This window comes from Myodes glareolus, chromosome 21 (genome assembly GCF_982192425.1).
Source record: "Myodes glareolus chromosome 21, mMyoGla1.1, whole genome shotgun sequence".
In the NCBI taxonomy this organism is placed as follows: Eukaryota; Metazoa; Chordata; class Mammalia; order Rodentia; family Cricetidae; genus Myodes; species Myodes glareolus.
Genome location: NC_142046.1, coordinates 17,498,945 through 17,504,766, shown reverse-complemented (window position 1 = coordinate 17,504,766; position 5,822 = coordinate 17,498,945). Strand labels below are relative to the sequence as shown.

Below are 5,822 nucleotides of genomic sequence, written 5' to 3'. Positions count from 1 at the left end.
CAAAATGCCTCAACTGCCCACACAGGGGACTGCATTGGTGTGACTCACTGGGTGTGGACACCAAGTGCAGTTCTGTACCTGCTGCATGGGACCAGGAGGCAGGCGAATGAGGAGGGGGATGATTGGCCAACGGGAGATGAACTGGGCACTGGGAGTAGATCAAGAGAGATCCAGGGGTAGGGAGCCTGTAGTCCTCTAGGTCAGGAAAGGTGAGGGTAGCTAAAGCTGGGGAACCCAACAGGTGAAGAAGGCTGAGAAGCAGGACTGCGACGCCTCAGCTTGAGAAGAAGAGATCTGGGAGGGATCCCTGGACCAGATGACAAAGGAACTTGGACATCTGTCTGAGGAGCTCTAAAGCTGAAACAGAATGCACAAAACCCACATATTCTACTTTGCAGCATAAGCTTTATGATACATAAAATATCATGAATTCATTATGGTGAAATTGGAGGGAAAAACATTGACTTAAAAATGGCCACTCCCCTATGACCTGTGGATCCCAATCCTGTGGGTACCCTTAAAAGGAAAGGGACATTACAGATGTATAATTAAAGATCCTGGGCTGGCAGATTTGCCTCTATTACTCAGTGTAACCACCGGGGTCTTTATTTGAGGCAGGCAGAGGTCAGAGCTGATGGATGACCTGGCCGCCAAGGCTGGATGGTGAGCTTTGAAGATGGAGGAAGAGGCAGAAGCATCTGGAAGTCAAGGCCGGGACAGGAGCAGAGTCTCCCTGGAGCATCCTGCAGAAAGCAGCCCGGTGACTACTGGTTTTAGAACTCCAATGCTGATGACGCAAAATGAATGCATTTATAGTATCTGAAATTACGGCGTTTGTGGTGACATGTTACAGCAGGTGCCAAGAGCACCCTTTCCCCAAACCCTGCCTTGGTCCGCACAGAATTCTCTTACAAGGGCTTAAGATAAGAAATGTTCCTAAGCTCACTAAGCCTTTACAAAGAGTATTTCTCCCATGCTATTAGCAAATCGTTTGTAATGACTTCTCATTAAGGGAAAATTGTTTTGTTTTGTTTTGAGACAGTCTCACGCAGCCCCGGCTGGTTGGGAATGACCTAAAACTTCGTATCTTCCTGCTTCTACCTCCGAAACACTAGGATTGCAGGTACATGTTGCCACTCCTGGTTTATGCCGTGCTAGGAATAGAACCCAGGGCTTCGCACATGCCGGGTAAGCGTTCTATCAACTGACTCACATCCCTTGTCACACAATCAGATTTAAAAGTGGAGGACGGCGTAACTGGAGCCAGGTTTTAGGAAGAAAATGATTCGTGCTGAGCCCAAGCCCAGAAGCCTGAACAGTTCTTAGTAGAAGAAATTAGGGACCCAGCTTGATAACCGGAGGCACTGCACGCCCGTCCTCCCTAACACGGATGTCTAGGTGCTTTGTGTTCATATGAGCTCGTGTATCCGGGAGGAAAAGGGAATGTCAAGCCCTGGGAGGATGGGGAATTTGGGGTAATGTCATAGCTAGGGTTTCATTGCTGTGAAGAGACACCACGACCACAGCAACTCTTTTTTGTTCTTTTTAAAGGAGCTCTGGTAAAGTTTTATTAAAGGAAAACTTTTTACTTTTCACCAGTCTGTTCTGGCATGCTTCTAATAATGTCAGAATCACCTGGGTCAATGATGGCCAGTGTGCAAACTCTGTAGTATTTTCCACACGCTGTGCCCAACTCTATGTTATTGCCACTGTAGTGATGGACACCAGTTTTAGCCAACATAGCATAGTATTCTATTTCAGATATCCTCAAAGCGGGGCAGTTGTTGGCAAGGATCACCAATTTCGCTTTGCCCTGTCTGATCATCTTCAGAGTCTGTTTGTATCCCAGCACGTACTTCCCACTTTTCATAACAAGCTGGAGCCGAGAGTTGATCGACTCCAGAGACTTTTTTGTCTTCTTTGCGGCCACCATCTTCCTGCCTTAGGTGCGGGACGGGCCCCAACCAAGACCAGCTGCCAAGATGGCCGGGGAGCGAGAAAGGAAGGCCACAGCAACCCTTATAAAGGAAGACATTTAACTGGGGCTGGCTTACAGTTCAGAGGTTTAGTCCATTATCATCTTGACAGGAAGCATGGCAGCAGGCAGGCAGACATGGTGCTGGAGAAGCAGCTGAGAGTTCTACATCCCAATAACAGGCAGCCGGAAGAGAGAACCACATTGGGCCTGGCATACCCAAAGCTTACCCACAGTATGTACTTCCTCCATCAAGGCCACTCCCTATGAGCCTTTGGTGGCTATTTTCATTCAAACTACCATATTCCACTCCCTGGCACCCACGGGCATGTAGCCACATCATAATGCAAACAGCTTTCAGTTCAACATCTACAGTCCCCATAGTTTATCAGGCTCAACCCTGTTTGAAAGTCCAAAGTTAGGGTCTAGAGAGATGGCTCAGTAGATAAGTAGAGAACCTGGGTTTAATTCCCATCATCCACATGACTGCTCATAATTGCCTTTAACTCTAGTTTCAGGGTATCCAAACCTTCACGCAGACATACGTGCAGGCAAAACACAAAATGCACATGAAATAAAAATAAATTACTTCTTTTAAAAAAGAAGAGGTTCTTTTTTAAAAAAAAAAAAGTTCAAAGTCTCTTCTGAAATTCATGGCAATTTCTTAACTGTCATCCTTTATAAAATCAAAACCAGTTGTCAGACCACATGCTTCCAACATATATCATGCCACAGGATATACCGTACCATTCCAAGTGGGAGGAAAGGGAGCATAGTGAGGAAATGCTGGACCAAAACAAGACCAAAAACCAGCCGGGCAAACTCCAAACTCTGCATCTCCATGGCTGATGTCAAATTGTCAAAAAAAAGAAATCAGATCTCAACTGCTTTCAGCTTTGTTGACTACAGCATACTTCTTTCGCTTGGGCTGGTCCCATTCTCTTTTAGCAGCTCTCCTTAGCAGGTATGCTACAACTCTGGCATCTCCAACATCTTGGGGTCTCCAAGGCAATCCAGGCTTTACCTTCATGCAGGGACACTCTGATGTATGCCTGGCCTTAATGGCTTTCCTTACTTGCACAGGAAGATTCCATAACTTCTTTCATCCATTCTTGACTCTAAAGCCAGAACCACGTGGCTAAAGCTGTCAAATTCTACATCTTTCTGAGGCTGGAGCATGGCCTCCTCATTCAGATACATTTTTACCAGCTTTCTGCTTTTGATGGTTTCCTTCACTGTCTAAGTTTGGCTGTCCTTGAACTCAGAGGTAGATTCATAGACCATGTTGGTGTCAAACTCAGAGATCCACCTGCATCTGCCCCCAAAGTGCTGGAATTAAAGGTATGAACCACCACAGTCAGCCTTAAACTTTTCTCTAATTCTTTTTTACAAATTGGAAGCTTAACTGGATGGGGTCTTGGTCTTAGGTCAGCACTCCCTTTATTCCAATTAACATCAGGTTTTTCCTTAATCTGTTTACACTTCCTGGTGTACCTTTTCTCCACCAACTGTACATTTTGTATTTTTCCTTGCTCAGCTTGCTCCTTTTTATTATAGATCTATGTAAGGCTGGCCACTAATAACCACATGACACAGTCAATACTAGGCTATTTGAAATCTCTTTTGCCAATGCTGTTAATTCTCTCTCTTTTTTTTTTTGACAAAGACAGAAAACAACCACATTCTTCTCCGAAATATCTCAAGAACAGTCTCTAGTCCACATACTAAAATTCTTCTCCTCTGAAACCTCTTGAGCCAGGCCTCCCAGAGTTCACCTTCAGCACCACTGTCTTCCATGCTCCTACTAGTATGGCCCATTAAGCTTGCTTAAAGTATTCAGTGCTCTTCTAATTCCAAGTCTCAAAGACATGAGCAAGTCTGTCATAGCAATACTCCATTCCCTGGTACCAACTTCTGTCTTAGTTAGTAGGGTTTTATTGCTATGAAGAGGCCTAGTTTGGGCTCCTGAAACCCCAACACCTACCCCAGGGACATACTTCCTCAATAAGGGCATATTTTCCAATAGTGACACTCTCTGTGAGTCTATAGAGGACACTTTCATTCAAACCACCCCAGGTAGGGACTATATCAGACAGTCTGTAAGACTATCTTCCAGCCTAGGAAAAACTATAATCCAACAAGCAAGTTGGTGTGTCAAACATTTTGTCTTTTGTTTGGGCTGACACCAGTTCTAAAGAAACAGCCTAGATTTCTCATAAGTCTCTTGAATTTATTACTGTCTGTGGGATGCTTTGTTCTACCTAACTGGTCAGAATTGAAGTCCACAACACCAATGTTAGACCTGTCTGTCTTCCATGCTTTCAAGGATGAAACTGAGTCTTCCTGGTTTGGGCTCGTCTCAGAGTGGAAGGTATCCCCTATTCTCCTCTCCTCTGTTTGATCACCTTCATGGGTGTGGGTGGAGCTTCTAACACTAACATACAGGAAGAAAAGGTACAATGTCCCTCACAGGGCATGGTGGACCTTTCCTGAAGACACATCCAAGAGAGAGAGGGAGAACAGAGCATAGCCTTAGAGACTGTCAACAGCAGACTGTTTACACTCTAGGGGATGCTTCCTCTGGGGATGTTTGGTCACCAGTGCCCAAAGAGAAGGGAATAGCAAGGAGCTATGTGCTGAAAATGAACAGGCAGTGCTAGGTCTTCCCAGAACCAAAGGAGGAATGGACACCAGAGCCTGAAGGATTTGCATCAGGGAAGCAGTATAAGAAGATAGGGGAGGACTGCCAAAGGAAAAACTGGGGGTTGGGAGCTGGCAGTACCTCTTGCATCAGATGGACATTCAGTGCGATGTGTCCCTTGAAACTCTTGAGCATGGCCTTATCTGGGGAAACAAGGTCTTTATGGCTAAAATGGCTGAGATGATGATGAGATCAAATGATGAGATCAAATGGCTTACCTAAATCCAACAGCAGGTGTCCTGACAGGGGAACCACAAGTGAGAGACATGGATAGGAAAGAAATGTTGAGATTGGCATGAAGCAACTACAAGTTCAGGAGCGTTTGGTGTCCCGAGCACTACAGAGACACCAGGGGCCTTCCCTTGGGGTTTCTTGAGGGAGCCAACCCTGTTACACCTCCATTCAGACTTCTGGCTTGGAGGCAGGTGGTAGTCTCTTACTCTGATTTCCCTTCCAGAGAAACAACCCATCCTTTCAGGTCTCCTCCATGCCCTCCAACCCTTGGCTTGGCCCCTCTGTCACATGGCTCTGGGCACCAACTTGTGGGAACTGTGGGTGGGACTGGGGAGCACCACTCCAGAGGAGAAGGTCCCACATACTAGGAATACACAGCTGGGCCACCAGAGCCGAAGGTCTGAGAAATGGGTCTGAGAAATGGTCTCTTGTCCTCTGCTCAGGATTAAGGCTGAATGTAGACAGGAGACCCTGTTGATCCATGATTGGTACCTACTACCTGCCATCAAACATCAGCCATGTCAAACCAAATAAGTTAATTTTCCATGGGAAGAGTCCTAACCAGCAGCATGGCAAATAATTTGCTACCTAGAAACTCCTGGAAGATGCATTTGATGGAATGACCACTGACTCCAGTTCTCAATCCACACATTTGTAGAATATGTCTGAGGCTTCCTAATACGAAGAAATGAAGCTCATGGTTTACCTCAGGTGCCACCTCCAAGTTCCCCATATCCAATTAGCCACACTTCCCTACCAAGTCTCAGTGTGAGATGCGAGACAGACCTGAGATTAATTTTTCATGGAGCGTCAGACTGTAAATGATTTTTCTATTTACTTATGTAACTCCTACATAAAATATGATGGTATTTAATCAAATATGGACCAACTGCAAATTATGCTAGATAAACA

General features: G+C 45.5%; 1 pseudogene; it reads right to left on the bottom strand.

Moving 5' to 3' along the window:
- Positions 1 to 1,551: 1,551 nt before the first annotated feature.
- On the bottom strand, positions 1,552 to 2,025 carry LOC148118668 (large ribosomal subunit protein eL30 pseudogene; annotated as a pseudogene).
- Positions 2,026 to 5,822: the final 3,797 nt, after the last annotated feature.